The 18,718-nt window shown below is 35.2% G+C and overlaps 1 protein-coding gene and 1 non-coding gene across 2 annotated transcripts in view; one reads left to right on the forward strand and one right to left on the reverse strand.

Annotated features, from left to right (window-relative positions):
* Nucleotides 1-18,718, forward strand: part of DMD (dystrophin) — a 2,123,521-nt gene that overhangs the window by 953,666 nt on the left and 1,151,137 nt on the right. The window lies entirely within an intron of this gene.
* On the reverse strand, nt 15,887-15,959 carry TRNAW-CCA (transfer RNA tryptophan (anticodon CCA)). Its single transcript has one exon. It is a non-coding gene; the product is annotated as a tRNA-Trp (tRNA).

Consider the following 18,718-nt stretch of genomic DNA (forward strand, 5'->3'; position numbering starts at 1 on the left):
AACACTAATGTAAACTATGGACTATAGGTGATTATTATTTGTCACTGTAAGTTCATCAGTTGTAATAAGTATAACACTCTGATACTGGATCTTGGTAATGGGAGAGACTCTGTGTTGGTGGGGGAGGTGGAGGGTATATGTTAACTCGCTATACTTTCTGCTCAATTTTGCCATGAATCTAAAACTGCCCTAAGAAAGTCTAATAAAAAAAATGAATAGCAGAAATAAAAGTTCAACAAAAGAGGTAGAAGGTAAATTTGAAGAAATCTTCCATAAAATAATATAAACACATAAAGAAATGTAAAATGAGAAAGAAAATATAAGACTCTTAGAGGACAATATTAGGTCAGTGGTTCTCAACTGGAGGTGATTTTGCTCTCTGGAGAAAATGTGTCAATGTCTGGAGCTAATATTGGTTATCACAAATCAGGGAGGGGGTGCTACTTGCATCTTATGAAGAGTGAACAGGAAGGATACTGGATCTCCTGCCATGCACAGTACAGCCACAAAAAACAAATAGTTATCCAGCCCAAAATATCAATAGTGTTGATGTTGAGAAACCTTAATCTAGGTAGTCCAACAGCCAAATATTAGAAGTCACAGACAAAAGAAGAATGGAAACTATAGAGAGGAAATTATCAAAGACATGACAAGATAAATTTTGTTAGAACTGAAGAAAGTGAATCTCCAGATTTAAAGGGCCTACTGAATGCCCAGGATTAAAAGAAAAGTCCACAACAATGCTCATCATCATGGAATTTCAAAACAACAAGGATAGAGAAGTTCAAGGTCAAAAATCAGAATGGCTTGGACTTTTCAACAATAACAATGGTAACTAGGAGAAAATGGAGTATTGTCTTTTTAAAAATTTTTAATTGTGGAATAGTTGACTTACAGTGTTTCAGGTGTACAGAAAAGTGATTCAGAGCATATATATATATATATATATATATATATATATATATATATATTTATATATGTAAATTCTTTTTCAGAATATTTTACATTATAGGTTATTATAAGATATTGAATGTAATTCCCCACATTATACAGTAGGTCCTTGTTGTTTATCTACTTTATATATAGTAATTTATATTTGTTAATTCCAAATTTATCCCTCCCCCCCTTTCCCCTTTATTAACCATAATTTTTCTTTCTGTGTCTGTGAGTCTTTATCTGTTTTGTAATTAAGTTTATTTATATCATTTTTTAGACTCCACATATAAGTGATATCGTATGGTATTTGTCTCTCTCTGTCTGGCTTACTTCACTTAATATGATATGCAAATGGCATTATTTTATTCTTTTTTATGGATCAGTAATATTCCATTGTATATATGTACCACATCTTCTTTATCCATTCATCTGTTGATAGACATTTAGGTCGCTTCCATGTCTTGGCTATCATAAATAGTGCTGCTATAAGTATTAGAGTGCATGCATCTTTTCAGATTAGAGTTTTCTCTGGTTATATGACCAGGAGTAGCATTGCTGGATCATATGGTAGGTCTATTTTTAGTTTTTCAAAGAATCTCCATACTGTTTTCCATAGTGGCTGTACCAATTTACATTCCCACCAACAACGTAAGAGGGTTCCCTTTTCTCCACACCCTCTCCAGCATTTATTATTTGTAGACTTTTTGATGATGGTCATTCTGACCAGTGTAAGGTGATACCTCATTGTAGTTCTGATTTGCATTTCTCTAATTAGCAATGTTGAGCATCTTTTCACATGCCTGTTGGCCATCTGTATGTCTTTTTTGGAGAAATATTTATTGGGTCTTCTGCCCTGGAGTATTGTCTTTAAGCTGCTAGGTACAAGTGATTTTTATCGTAGCCTCTGTGATAGTTTTAAAATCATGTCTACACATTTGTTGATAGTCCTCTCTTTCAGAGTTGAAGCTTGATTCCCCTCTCCTTAATGATGCCACTTCCAGGTTTAAATTATAGAAAAACTGTGGTTTCTGTCTTGAGTCTCTCTATCTCTGTCTCTCTCTCTCTCCCTGCACTGTGTGAAGCCATATCATGAGCAGCCCTTTGGAGAAACACATCTGGTGAGAAACTGAAGCCTTCTGCAAAAAGCTCTGAGAATAAGCTTAGAAGTGAATCATTCAGCTCCAGTCAAGTCTGGAGAAGCTAAAGCCATAGCAAGCAGCTTGATGGCAAACTCATGAGATAGCCTATGTCAATCCCACCCTGCTAAGCCACTCCTGAATTCTTGATACCCAGAAACTGTTAGATAATAAAAGTTTTTGCTTTTAAGATGCTAAGTTTTGAGGTAGTTTGCTACTTAGCAATAGATGAATTATACATTCTGACATACTAAAAATTAGGTGTAAGGAGAGATTAAAGTCATGTTCAGACAATGTTTCTAAAAGTTGCCTCCCTTAAGCCTTTTTATTTTTCAGAAATATATAAGAGAAAATACTTCATTAAATGAGAAAGGAAACCAAGAGGAAGACAGTGTGTTAGACATGATTGGCTGTGTTATGCTACTGTAAGCAAAAACCCCAACATATCATTGGCTAGGAATAGCAAAGGTTAATTTCTTATCCTTGCTACATACCCAGCAAAGGTCAACAAAGGGTTCTGATCATTACACTCAAGGACCTTAGCTAATTGAGGCTCTTGTGTTCTATCATGTCTTCGTCACAACAAGAAGCTTTAGGGTTCACCATAACGGTACAAGTGTATGGAAGATGTCACCCTTACTCTTAAAATGCTTTTACCCGGAAGTGAAACATGTCATTTCCATTACATTTCATTGTCCAAAGTAAGTCACAAGGCCACACCTAACTATAAGGGGACAAGGAATTATAATCATCAATATGTCCAATAGAGGGAAGGGAATTAGAAATATAGTTGAGCACTAGTGTTATCTAACAAGTATAGGATCCAGAAATAGAGGAATCTAATGTAGGAAGGAGATGGAAGGAGGTCCCAGAAAGATAGTGGAGAAGATCCTGTGGCGAGCGCTATATAACAGGTCTAGAGAGAAGCCAGTACAGATTGAAGTATGAAATGGTACTCCAGGAAATTTTTCACCAAGAAAAAAGAAATAAAACTAACAAAATCTGATTTGTTTGAATGTGTTTTTCCATTGTGTGAGAGTATGATATGTGAAATATATAAAATTTAACAGATTTAAAAATTTGTACTAAGCATAAGAATTAGATCCCTCTTTCATACCATACATAAAAATAGATTAAAAAGAAAAATTGATTGATTGCCTAAATACAAAGAGCAAAGCATTAAATATGTATATATATATAGTAATATTTTTATGACCTAGGAGAAAGGATTTCTAAAACAATAACACAAAGCAAAAATTATAAAGAAAAATTAATACATTTGACTATTTTCATTAAAAACTTCTCTACAATGCAAAGACATTAAAAACAACAGACCTAGGAACAAAGAAGATATTTCCAATACTATAAACAAATGATTCATATCAGAATTTATGAAAAATTCTAACCTATCAATAAAAATAATCTAAGTCACAAGCTCTCATAATTTTGTTGGAAATTTAAGCTGGTACAAGCAAGTTGGAGTATAATTTAGCAATAAATTAGTAAACCAGAAGATGGCATGCCCTGTACATCAGTATTCCGATTAACAGATGGAGATAACATGCAACTGCCCTCAGGCTTCCATAGTTTCTTTTGAGATGTAAGTTGAAGGTTTAATTCTTTTTCCTTTGAAGACAATATGTTCCTTTTCTCTCACCACTTTTAACATTGTAAGTTTGTCTTTGATTTTCAGTGGTTATCAGTCTTTCAGTGACTATATATGGTTTTCATTTTATATGAGGAAATTCCATCAACACAAATATTTTCTCAATAGTTACATATTCATGTAATTTCATCCTGAAATTAAATAATACCACCAAATTTAGGTTAGAGAGGTAAATTAATGATAAAGTGAAAAAGTATTCCATTATCCCAACACTTGTTGAGTTAGGGTGGAATATTATGCTAGATTTCTTTTCTCTCTACTATTCCGTTTTTATGCAGTGACACTATTTTTATAAGTAAAAGAGTGTTATTAAAAACGACAAAACAAAAACAATAGCCAGTTTGTGGCAATTTGAAGGATATTTTTAAACTAAAAATTCATGGTAAGGCATTCTAAGAAGGATGAATACTCAAAACAAAAAGAAAGTTAAAATCAATTTTATTTGCCTTTTGTACAAAATAATCATTTTTACCCAGTTGCCATGTTAGAAAAACTTGGAAAAATTGTAAGATACCCCCTTAATTTTTCATTTCCTCTTCCAAAATTTTCATGGGTATCCTTCAAGTTAAATATCTAATTAAACTCCTTCTTCCCATTTTCACCCATATAGCTTTAGATGCATGTGGAAAAATGGAAAAACGGGTGGCCTTCTATGAGAACAGTCAAAACTGGATTTGATTGCTAACACTCACTTGCTATGCGAACGCTGGAAAATTAAATACTATCTCTGAATCTTATTTCCTTCTCTCTAATAACTCCCTTATATAGTTACTTAAATTAGCCATAATGTAAAGAAAGTGCAAATACAATGAATAATAATAACAAAAATAATAAATAATTCTTATGTTTCTTACCTTTTTTAATCCAGTGATCTATATATAGTCTTTGTGACATGTTGGAATTATTTGGAAGAGTTTGTAAAAATCCCATTGCTCACAAAGAAAACCAAAATCTCTAAACAAACATGGAACTGTACTTGATGATATGCACACTTATGTACCTGGGTGAATTATATTGATAAGTGTAATTACTTGGAAGTGCATCAAAATATATGGATGGATAATAGGATGGATAGATGGATAGATATGTGATAAAACAGTATAGTTAAATGTTCATGCTAGGCTCTAAGTAATTGAGCATACAGGTTTTCTCTGTATTTTTTTTTTCAATTTTGTTGTACATTTACAAATTTTTATAATAAAATGTTGGGTAAAAATCCTGATGCTCTGACCACATCCCAGATCGATTAAGTCAAACTCTGGTAATTTTTTTTAAAGATTCTCAACTGACTCCAATATGTAGCAAGGTTAAACAACTATTTTAACTTCTCAGCAGCTCATAAATCTTCTCTAAAGTTTACAAAATTGTATTTTTAAATTGCAAATCTGACCATTTCATTTTTCTACTTCAAGAACTCTGATTAAGAGTCATAGATTTGCTACCATAGCAAAAACCTGTAGTAGATACATAGAATATAAAGAAAAAGGAATCTAAGCATACCACTACAGAAAATCATCAAATCAGAAAGCAGGAGAGCAAGAAAAGAAAAAAGAAACAATGGAATTACAAAACAGCTAGAAAACAATGAACAAAATGATGACAGTCTACACCTATCAATAATTATTTTAAATGTGACTGGATTAAATTCTCCAATCAAGAGATAGAGTGGCTGAGTGGATTAAAAAAAAAAAAAACAACTAACTCTATGCTGCCTACAAGAGATACACTTCAGATTTAAGGACACACACAGACACTGAAAGTAAAGGGATGAAAAAAGATTTTCCATGTGAATGGAACTCAAAAGAAAGAAGGGATAGGTACATTTATATAAGACAAAATAGACTTTAAGTGTAAGACTATAAGTGACAAAGAAGAGCATTACATAATAATTGAAGGGTCTTTCCAACAAAAGCATATAACAATTGTGAATATTTATGTACCCAATATCAGAGCACTTAAATATATAAAGCAAATCTTAACAGACACAGAGGGAGAAATAGACTATAAGAATAGGGAATTTTGATATCTCATTTTCAAAAATGGATAGATCATCCTAAGAGAAAATCAATACAGAAACATTGAACTTAAACTACAGGTTAGACCAGATGGACTTAACATAGATTTACAGAATATTCCATCCAAAAGTAACAGGATATACATTCTCTGTAAGTACACATGGAACATTCTCCAGGATAGATCATATGTTAGGCCACAAAACAAATATTAATGAATTTAAGAAGATTGAAATCATACAATTCAAAGCCTCTTTTCCAACCAGAATGGTATGAAACTAGAAATCAGTTATAAGAAGAAAACTAGGAAATTCCCAAGTACAGGGCGATTAAACAACATGCTTCTGAAAGTAACTAATGGATCAAAGAAGAAATCGAAAGAGAAATCAAAGCACATCTTGAAACAAGTGAAAATGGAAATGCAACATACCAAAACTTATGGGATTCAGCAAAAGCAGTTCTAAGAGGGAAGTTTATAGCAATAAATGCCTACGTTAAGAAAAAAGAAACATCTCAAACAACCTCACTTTTCACCTCAAAGAACTAAGAAGAAGAAGAACATACTAAACCCAAGTTTATTAGAAGAAAGGAAATAATGTGAAGGAGGGACTAAAAAGACAATAGAAAAGATCAATGAAACTAAGAGCTAGTTTTTTGAAAGATAAACATGATAGACAAACCTTTAGCTGAACTTGCTAAGAAAAACAAGGAAGAGGACTCAAATAAATGCAATTAGGGATGAAACATGAGACATTATAACTAACACCATATAAAAATAATCATAAGAGACTATTAAGAACAATTATATGCCAAAAAATTGAACAACCTAGAGAAATGGATAAATTCCTAGAAGCATACAACCTACCAAGACTGAATCATGAAGGAATAGAAAATCTGAACAGACCAATTACTAATAAGGAGACTAAATCAGTAATTAAATACTTCCTAAAGAACAAAAGTTCATGACCAGATGGCTTCACTGGTGAATTCCATTAAAAGTTTAAAGAGTCAATACCAATCCTTTTCAAACTCTTCCAAAAAGTGTAACAGGAGGGAACACTTCCAAACTCATTTTACAAGACCAGCATTAGATTGATACCAAAACCAGACCAGGACATGACAAGAAAAGAAGATTACAGGCCAATGTCGTTCATGAATATAGATGCAAAAATCTTCAACAAAATATTAGCAAACAAAATTCAACAGTACCTTGAGTGGGTCATATGCCATGATCATATGGAATTTATTCCAGGGGTACAAGGATGAGTCAATATCTACCAAATCAATCCATGTGTACACCACTTTAACAACGTGAAGGATAAAAATATCATCTCAATAGAGGCAGAAAAATAATTTGACAAAATTTATTGTTCGTTCATGGACAATGGTTATAGAGGTAATATACCTCAACATAATAAAGTGTATGTATGACGAGCCCGTAGCTAACATCATACTCAATTGTGAAAAGCAAAAAGTGTTTCCTCTAAAATAAGGAGCAAGATGAGGATTCCTACTCTCACCACTTTTATTCAACATAGTACTGAAAGTGCTAGTCAGAGCCATTAGGCAAGAAAGAGAAATAAAAGGCCTCCCAAAAGACCCCAAACACCCAAAGTAATCTTGAGAAAGAAAAACAGAGCTGGAGGAATCAGGCTTCCTGACTTTAGACTATACTACAAAGCTACAGTAATCAAGACAGTATGGTACTGGCACAAAAACAGAAATACAGATCAAAGGATAGAAAGCCCAGAGATAAACCCATACACATATGGTCACCTTATCTTTGATAAAGGAAGCAAGAATATACAATGGAGAAAAGACAGCCTCTTCAATAAGTGGTGCTGGGAAAACTGGACAGCTACATGTAAAAGAATGAAATTAGAACACTCCCTAAATCCATGCAGAAAAATAAACTCCAAATAGATTAAAGACCTAAATGTAAGGCCAGACGCTATCAAACTCTTAGAGGAAAACATAGGCACAACACTCTATGACATAAATCACAGCAAGGTCCTTTTTGACCCATCTCCTAGAGAAATGGAAATAAAACCAAAAATAAACAAATGGGACCTAATGAAACTTAAAAGCGTTTGCACAACAAAGGAAACCATAGACAAGACCAAAAGACAGCCCTCAGAATGGGAGAAAATATTTGCAAATGAAGCAACTGACAAAAGATTTATCTCCAAAATATACAAGCAGCTCATGTGGCTCAATATCAAAAAAAACAAACAACCCAATCCAAAAATGGGCAGAAGACCTAAATAGACATTTCTCCAAAGAAGATATACACATTGCCAACAAACGCATGAAAGGATGCTCAACATCACTGATCATTAGAGAAATTCCAATCAAAACTACAGTGAGGTATCACCTCACACCAGTGAGAATGGCCATCATCAAAAAATCTACAAATAAATGCTGGAGAGGATGTGGAGTAAAGGGAACCCTCTTGCACTGTTCGTGGGAATGTAAATTGATACAGCCACTATGGAGAACAGTATGCAGGTTCTTTAAAAAACTAAAAATAGAACTACCATATGACACAGCAATCCCACTACTAGGCATATACCCCGGGAAAACCATAACACTGTGGTACTCAAAAAGAGTCATGTACCACAGTGTTCACTGCAGCACTATTTATAATAGCCAGGAGATGGAAGCAACCTAAGTGTTCATCAATGGATGAATGGATAAAGAAGATGTGGCACATATATACAATGGAATATTAGCCATAAAAAGAAACGAAATTGAGTTATTTTAGTGAGGTGGTTGGACCTAGAGTCTGTCATACAGAGTGAAGTAATTCAGAAAGAGAAAAATCCCAAATGCTAACACATATATATGGGATGTTAAAAAAAAAAAAAAAGGTTCTGATGAACCTAGGGGCTAGACAGTAATAAAGACACAGACTTAGAGAATGGACTTGAGGACATGGGGAGGGGGAAGGGGAAGGTGGGACAAACTGAGAGAGTGGCATGGACATATATACACTACCAAATGTAAAATAGATAGCTAGTGGGAAGCAGCCGCATAACACAGGGAGGTCAGCTCGGTGCTTTCTGTCCACCTAGTGGGGTGGGATAGGGAGGGTTGGCAGGAGGAGATGTGGGGATATATGTATATGTATAGCTGATTCACTTTGTTATACAGCAGAAACTAACACACCATTGTAAAGCAATTTTACTCCAATAAAGATGTTTGAAAAAAAAAAGGCATCCAAATCTAAAAGGAAGAAGTAAAATTGTCCCTATTTATAGATGGCATGATATTATATATAGATAACTTTAAAGACATCACAAAGCCTGTTAAAACTAATAAAGTCCGAATAGTTGCAGGATACAAAATCAGTGTAAAAAAGTCAGCTGAACAATGAACTATCAGAAAGAGAAATTAAGAAAATAATCCCATTTACAATTGCATCAAAAAGAATAAAATACTTAGAAATAAGTTTAACCAAGGAAGTGAAAGATCTGTACACTGAAAACCATAAGATATTGATGAAAAAAATGGAAGACACAAATAAATGGAAAAATGTTCTGTGCTCATGGATTGGAAGAATTAATATTGTTAAAATGTTCATACTACCTGAAGCAATCTATAGATTCAGTGCAACCACTATCAAAATTCCAATGGAGTTTTTCATAGAAATTGAACAATCAAAATTTGTATGCAGCCACAAAATACTCCAGATAGCCAAAGCAATCTTGAGAAAGAAAAGCAAAGCTGGAGGAATCACACTTCCTGACTTCAAACTATATAGCAAAGCAATAGTAATCAAAACCAGCATTGTATTGGCATGAAAACAGACACATAGATCAATGGAATAGACTAGAGAGCCCAGAAACAAACCCATGCATATATAGTCAATTATTTTTTTACAAAAGAGCCAAGAATATACTATGGGGAAAGGATAGTCTCTTCCATAAATGGTGTTGGGAAACTAGACAGCCACATGCAAAAGAATGAATCTGACCTCTGTCTTACACCATACACCAAAATCAACTCAAAATGGATTAAAGACATATTTAAGACCTGAAACCATAAAACTTCTAGAAGAAAATATAAGGGATAAGCTCCTTGAAATTGATTTGGTGATGATTTTTTGGACTTGACACCAAAAACAAAGGCGACAAAACCAAAAATTAAAAAATGAGACTACAATGAACTAAAAAACATCTGCACAGCAAAGGAAACCATCAACAAAATAGAAAGGTAACCTATGGAATGGGAGAAAATATTTGCAAATTGTATAACTGATAAGGGGTTAATATCCAAAAAATATAAAGAACCTATACAACTCAATAGCAAGCAAACAATCCAGTTAAAAAGTGGACAGGGAAACTGAATAGACATTTTTCCAAAGCAGACATACAAATGGCCAACATGTACATGAAAAGATGTTCAACATCACTGATCATCAGGGAAATGCACATCAAAATGATAATAACCTATTACCTCACACCTGTTAGAATGACCATCATCAAAAAGACAAGCAATAACAAGTGTTAGGATATGGAGAAAAGGGAAACTTTGTTCAGTGTTGGTGAGAATGTAAATTGGTGTAGACACTATGGAGAATAGTATGGAGGTTCCTCAAAAAGTTAAAAAATAGAACTACTGTATGATCCACCATTCCAACTTCAGGATATAAATCCAAAGAAATGAAAACAGGATATCGGAGACATAGCTGTACTCCTATGTTCCACTGCAGCATTATTTACAATAGCCAAGATATGGAAACAACCTAAATGCCCCTCAGTGGGTGCATAGATAAAGAGGATGTGATACACACACACACACACACACACACACACACACACACACACACACACAGAGAGAGAGAAGAATATTATTCATCAATGAGAAAAAGGGAATACTGCCATTTGTGACAACATAGATAGACCTTGAGGTCGTTATACTAAGTGAAATAAGCCAGACAGAGAAAGAAAAATGCTGCATGGTATCACTTATATATATAATCTAAAAAAAAAAAAGTCAAAGTCATAGAAACAGAGTGTTGAAAAGTGATTTCCGGGCTTCCCTGGTGGCGCAGTGGTTGAGACTCCATCTGCCGATGCAGGGGACACGGGTTCGTGTCCTGGTCCGGGAGGATCCCACATGCTGCGGAGCGGCTGTGCCCGTGAGCCATGGCCGCTGAGCCTGCGCGTCCTAAGCTGTAAGATGAATAAGGTCCGAGGATCTAATGTATAACATGTATACATGTATACATGTTATACATGTATAACAGCGTATTGTATGATTGAAATTTGCTAAGAGAGTAAAATTTAAATGTTCTCACCAAAAAACACTATAAAATATATTAAATATGTAAAGTTATAGATGTGTTAATTAAGTAGATGGAGGGAATCCTTTTCCAAGGAACAAACAAACAAAACCTCTGATTGGAAATCAAGCTTCTGCTATGGTCTCATTCTGTTTATGATCCATTTGTACGGGTTTAAGACAGAAAGACAGCTAGTAATAACCCATATCTCTTTTCTTGACCCAACATAATTAACCCTCTCTTTCAGGGAAAAAATGCAGTGCTCTCTCACAGTGGAGGGCAGCTATAGACAATTAATGCCTTCTGCTTCCTGTGGTCATGTATGTCTTCCGTGCTGCTGGCCCTGCTGGCTGATTGTTGGACCAGCCAGTTATGCTGTGGCCCATGCCCATAGCCTGTGAGAAACATGAAGCTGCCAAACTAGTAGTCATAGAGTTAGTGGGAAATGGGGATTATATTTTACATATATGCAAAATTTGGGCAGAAAATATAGCCTGAGAAATCCTGTCGGGAACTATATAAAAAATATTCTGTATGTTCTCTCTCCAGGGATTTTGTCATTTATTGTATTACACAGATCTACAATTATTTAGTACTTTTGTTTCATATGCTTTTCTTTGCAATAAAAATTTTAGCCATAATGAACCCCCCCCCAAAAAAAAAAGTTTAGGTCACAGTACATTCATGAGTCTTCATAATCTTAATCCAGTCCCTCTTGCCCACCTATCATTTGGCCATTCCCTTCATGCCAGTGGTTCCCAAACTAGCAGCATCAGCATCACCTGGGAACTTGTTAGAAATAAAAATTCTTAGGCCTTTGATATTAGAAACTCTGAAGGTAAGGCTCAGCAATCTGTGTTTTAAGAAGCCCTCTAGGCCGTTGATGTTAATTTTAGAACCACTAGTCTAAGCCTTCACACATGCAGGCTCTGCTTCATATAATGCCCTTCCTTCTTTCTCTGAGATACCTCTGCTTACCCTTCTAGACCCCAGTCTACTGTGATGCCTCCCCTAACAACTTTCTCCCTTTTACTCTCATAATCCTTTAGGATAGAATTCTCCTTTATGCTGGCATTGTCTTTTGTCTTCATTTGGATTCCCCCAAAAGCTGATGCTGAGGAAAGAACTCCAGTCCAAGTAGGTTATTTGGGAGGTACAGGGAACATCTCAGAGAAGTGAGATAGGAACTGGAAGGAAGCCAGTAAAAGGTGTGTTTTCAACTCAGTTAACACTTTGCGTTTCTGGAGCTTGATCCCCATGAGGAAACTTTGAGAGGCAGTGTAAAAGATATAACTCAGAGTTATCCCACTTGAGGGTGCCAGATGAGCTGGGGGTATTTATACATCAATTTCCATCAATTATTGTTGGGGAGCTGCTTCCAGGGGTGTTAATTCCTGAGCAGTTTTGTCTTGCCATATAAGTAGGCAAAGCAGACTTCTGCAGCCAGAGGGAGTCCTCAGGCAGAGAAGTGTGTTGGCATTTCAAAGTTGAGCCAGTGTACTTTGAAATGGAAAGGCAAGATGTGCACTGGGCAAGTACTTTATATGTTACAATTTTGGCACATGTCCTCATTAAAATAGTTAATACACACGTTAAACTGGGAGTTTCTCATTGGCAGGAATAGTATCTTTTTTCATCTTTAATACCCCCTGAATTGAACATTCTGACAGCTCCAATACTAAGCATTCAATAAATGTTTATTAAATGAATGAATTAATGGTTAAATAAAACAGGCAAATACTATACATCATGTGCATTTATGGGCTGTGGGCTGTGAACATGGATATTTTATTTCTTAGGAGTTGTTTCTTTACACGTATTAATTTTTTTAAAAAAATTTGCTTCTACTCTTTCCTCTTTCTGCACAAACTATATTTACTCGCTTGAGAGCACAGCATATACTGATGTTATTCAAACTTCAGATGAAACACCTAAAATGATAGAAAAGAATCTGCTCTAATTAAATAATAAAGTAACCCCTACAGGTTTAGACATGTGCCTTCAGGTGTAGGAAAGAAAAACTTTAATGACTATAGTAGTTTTATGCCAAGAATATTTTCCTCATACACTTGTGCTTTTAATAAGGTGGAATATGAAATAGCAAAAGGAGCTTGATTTTTATGATGATATTTACTCATAACTTAGTAAGTCAGATATGATGAAAGTTTCCTTGAGTTATACTTGCTAGGGTTGGGTCAGATTTTAGTTCAGTGAATTTGAAGCAAAAGTGTGATGCTGTGCTGGAACTGGCCTGCTCCCACAGGACATCCATCCTAGGGAGTAGGAGTGGGGGAGTCCACCACATGTTCAGGGGATCAGCAGACTCAACTAAAATGAGCATCACAGTCATATTCCTAATAAGGTACTCCTGGCATATTTATTTGTCATATGTTTGTCTATATAAAATATATATATATATATATATGTATGTATGTTATATACGTATGTATATACACACACATACATAACCAGAAATCTGCCTTGAAATTAATTACTGCTTATCTAACTTTATAAGAAAGTCCTTTGGACACTTTCCCTTTGACTTATGGATACAACTCCCAGCAAAATAGGTCATGGTTCTTATTTTCTTTACTGCTTACAACCTCTGATAGCCTAGATATTTCCTCCTTGCTATTTCTAATTGAAATGTTAGTCTGGTGTAATTTTAACACTAATTCTCTGTTAACTGCACTTGGCTCTTCTAAATTTGTTCTTTTTCTATTGTACTATTTCTGCATGTTTGAAGCCCAACTTACAGTAGTAAAATGGGAATTTTTTTCTTTGTTTGGAAAATTATTTTTTTTTTATAAATTTATTTTATTTATTTTTGGTTGTGTTGGGTCTTAGTTGCTGTGCATGGACTTTCTCTAGTTGCGGTGAGCGGGGGCTACTCTTCATTGCAGTGTGCAGACTTCTCATTGCGGTGGCTTCTTTTGTTGCTGAGCACGAGCTCTGCGCGCGCGGGCTTCAATATTTGTAGCTCACGCGCTCTAGAGCGCAGGCTCAGTAGTTGTGGCGCACGGGCTTAGCTGCTCCGAAGCATGTGGGATCTTCCTAGACCAGGGCTCAAACCCGTGTCCACTCCATTGGCAGGCAGATTCTTAACCACTGCACCACCAGGGAAGCCCTGGAAAATTATTTTAGAATGAACTGACAATTATAAATGCCACTATTAATTTTTTAAATTACGTAAACTTTGAGATTGGTTCTAATAAAATGGAATGTATTCCATATATATGTGTTAACATATGGTAAAGATGTAGACATAGAGAATGGACTTGAGGACACGGGGAGGGGGAAGGGTAAGCTGGGACGAAGTGAGAGAGTGGCATGGACATATATACACTACCAAATGTAAAATAGATAGCTAGTGGGAAGCAGCTGCATAGCACAGGGGGATCAGCTCAGTGCTTTGTGACCACCTAGAGGGGTGGACTAGGGAGGGTGGGAGGGAGACGCAAGAGGGAGGAGATACGGGGATATATGTATATGTATAGCTGATTCACTTTGTTATACAGCAGAAGCTAACACACCATTGTAAAGCAATTATACTCCAATAAAGATGTTAAAAAAATGAAATGTAGTAAAATTAGGAAAAATCATAGCTTGTATATGTTCATTAATGTGGTAGATGGTAACCATTATGTGTGTGGGGGCTCTTGTTAATTATAACTACCTTAATAGGAAAAGCAGCCTTGTGGAAGGTAATAGTCCCAGCGAAACTGTATAAGCCCATGTAGAATCAAGCTAAGTGAAAAGTTAATTGTTTCAATTTTGTTTTTATATTTGTGTTATTGTGCGCTCATGCCAAATATATTCTGAGATACACAGTAACCTTAATCTTTATTTTTAATAATGGTTGAAAAAAATGAGTGCCCATGTAAAAAAGAGACACGTTTATAAGCTGATCTCAAGTGGTATATTTTGATTTGCTGTAACAGCCTATGGAGGAAATGAACATTTTGGTAGCCTAAGAAGGAAAATGTCATACTTTTCTATTTTTTGATCTTACCCTGCATGTTTGGAATTTGTGTTTTAATACTTTTGAGAAGATAATGACACCTAAATGTATTATTTGCCCTGAAGATCAAAATATGTTCACCTTTCTTCCCCCCCTCTCATTCTCCCTTAGCAGAAAACAATTGACGTTAATTTTGTAGCCAAATCAAGGGCACTGTCCCTCCCTCATTTAGAAAGAAACCAGGAAAGACAGATGACTCCATTTGCTATAGTAGTTTAGGTTTGCTCAATTATAAGAGCAATAAAATCATTTTACACATAGTGAAATGTCTGAGTCTTACACGACAAGAATACTAGATCTACCTGAAGATATTCTCCTTTTGCGTGTGAATGAGGAAATGTACAGGAGTCATACATATTTTCTTCATTTATAGATACATATTGAAAAGAAAATGATCATATATATATTTGAAATTTTAATAATATTTTATGAGCATGGTAATTACATTTATATCACATGGCTATTTATATATAATATTTATATATTCATATTTGTATACATCTGGATATTATGTTTATTGTTATTGGCAACATTGAGTGAGCACTTACTATGTGCTTAACAAACTTTACTATATTATTCCTAATCCTCATAACAGTTTTGTGAAGTGGATATTATCATGCCTATTTCACAAATGAGAATTATAAAACTAGCAAATTAAATCACCTGCTGAAGTTTACAAAGCACTATTAAGCAATAAAGCAGAATATCAAACCCATGTTTACCTGTCTTCAGACTTCTTAAGCTGCACAGCTTCCTTGTTTTATGGCCTGTTTTATTATTATTATTATTTTATTTTTGGCCACGCCATGTGGGCATGCAGGATCTTAGTTCCCTGAGCAGGGATTGAACCTGCACCCTGTGCAGTGGAAGCACAGAGTCTTAACCACTGGACCACCAGGGAAGTCCCCTATGGCCTGTTTTATTTATTTTGTTTGGGGCTTTTTTTGTTTTTTTTTTTTAATTTTTATTGGGGGTATAATTGCTTTACAACGGTGTGTTAGCTTCTGCTGTATAGCAAAGTGAATCAGCTATACATATACATATGTCCCCATATCTCTTCCCTCTTGCATCTTCCTCCCACCCTCCCTATCCCACCCCTCTAGGGGGTCACAAAGCACCGAGCTGATCTCCCTGTGCTATGTGGCTGCTTCCCACTAGCTATCTATTTTATGTTTGGTAGTGTATATATGTCCATGCTATGGCCTGTGTTAAATTGAAACTATTATGTCTTCATACAAAATGTGAGACTATATTCTAAAGATGTATAAATTTAAATTAAATGCTAACATTTTGTAAAGGAGATCCATGAATATATCAGGTCCTCAAAAAGAATTTTATCTTAAACTTTTTAAGAAATATAGATTATTTTATTTAGACTGCTGAATCAGTTTCTGTACTTAATTTTTCCAAAATATCCTAATGTTAAAGGTAACATTGCAGCTCACTAATAGCAAACTATTTTTATTACTTTGAATATTTTTACAGGGTGCTAATTGTGCCAAATCAAGACCTTGAAATTGCATAATTTTTAGTTTAATATTAGCATAATCCTACATTGTTTTTTTCACAAGCAGTGCAGGAATAGCATACCCTGAATATTTTTCCAACATGACAGAACTGTCAAATACTGCAGCCTTTACACAGTCATTGGCCTGCTGGGACTTTGGACTATAGCAAAGATGTTTGTAAAAGAGAAAGACAAAGGAGATTTGTAGAACACCACAGACATTAGTAATATCAGAGACACTTTTCTTTTTTTTAACGTCTTTATTGTCGTATAATTGCTTTACAATGGTGTGTTAGTTTCTGCTGTATAACAAAGTGAATCAGCTATACATATACATATATCACCATATCCCCTCCCTCCTGCGTCTCCCTTCCACCCTCCCTATCCCACCCCTCTAGGTGGTCACAAAGCACGGAGCTGATCTCCCTGTGCTATGCGGCTGCTTCCCACTAGCTATCTATTTTACATTTGGTAGTGCATGTATGTCCACGCCACACTCTCACTTCGTCCCAGCTTACCCTTCCCCCTCCCCGTGTCCTCAAGTCCATTTTTCTACATCTGCGTCTTTATTCCTGTCCTGCTTCTAGCTTCTTCAGAACCATTTCTTTCTTTTTTTTTTTTTTTTTTTTTTTTAGATTCCATATATGTGTGTTAGCATTTGGTATTTGTTTTTCTCTTTCTGACTTACTTCACTCTGTAGGACAGGCTCTAGGTCCATCCACCTCACTATAGATAACTCAATTTCGTTTCGTTTTATGGCTGAGTGATATTCCATTGTATATATGTGCCACATTTTATTTATCCATTCATCTGTCGATGGACACTTAGGTTGCTTCCATGTCCTGGCTGTTGTACACAGTGCTGCAATGCACATTGCGATACATGACTCTTTTTGAATTATGGTTTTCTCAGGGTATATGCCCCGTAGTGGGATAAAAACAAAAATAAACAAATGGGAACTAAAGAAACTTAAAAGCTTTTGCACAGCAAAGGAAACCATAAACCAGACGAAAAGACAGCCCTCGAATGGGAGAAAATATTTGCAAACTGACAGGATTAATCTCCAAAATATACAAGCAGCTCAATATCAAAAAAACGAACAACCCAATCCAAAAATGGGCAGAAGACCTAGATAGACATTTCTCCAAAGAAGATATACAGATTGCCAACAAACACATGAAAGGATGCTCAACATCACTAATCATTAGAGAAATGCAAATCAAAACTACAATGAGGTATCACCTCACACCAGTCAGAATGGCCATCATCAAAAAATCTAGAAACAATAAATGCTGGAGAGGGTATGGAGAAAAGGGAACACTCTTGCACTGTTGGTGGGAATGTAAATTGATACAGCCACTATGGAGAACAATATGGAGGTTCCTTAAAAAACTAAAAATAGAACTACCAGACAACCCAGCAATCCCACTACTGGGCATATACCCTGAGAAATCCTTTTCTTTTTATAATTAGCTAATTAAGCAATCAGATATCAAATGTAGATGATGATATGGACCCCTACCTATTTGGGTACTTCTAAATTTATCTCAGGGATGTTTAGGGTGTCTCTTCCTAAGCCAAAATAATATGCTTAATCAAGGTCCCCCAAACTCCTAATATCCACTTAGGTCAAGTTCTTGATTTTGGTGTACATACATACATATATGTGTGTGTGTGTGTGTGTGTGTGTGTGTGTGTGTGTGTGTGTGATATTGTGTGTACTTACAATTCAAAAAGTCCGTATTTAAGATGACTCAAGGTTTTCCATGAGACTATTCTATTTTAACTTCCTTTTCCACAAATCTGCCTAATTGTAGGAAAAAGAAACTACTACAATACCGATTTTAGATCCTATCCAGATATGTGTGCCCAATTAGAGACCAGCAAATTTTTTAAAAAAAACAACACTTTAGAAGTCTAAAGACTTTTAATATTTCTTTAAATATTTTTAGGTGTAAAGTGTTTGTGAGCCTTTACAAATAATGTCGTCAGCATTGATCTAACTTTATCATTATTTTTAAGGTAACACTATTGAGTTCTTTGATGTAAGGTGAATTTTATCAATATTATTTTATTTGGAACATTCCCATTAAAGAGTCATAGTTCGTAAGTAAGTATTCATCCTCATACTTAAATTAGATGTCGGCAAGTTT

The sequence above is a fragment of the Lagenorhynchus albirostris genome, chromosome X, assembly GCF_949774975.1.
Source record: "Lagenorhynchus albirostris chromosome X, mLagAlb1.1, whole genome shotgun sequence".
NCBI classification, from domain to species: Eukaryota; Metazoa; Chordata; class Mammalia; order Artiodactyla; family Delphinidae; genus Lagenorhynchus; species Lagenorhynchus albirostris.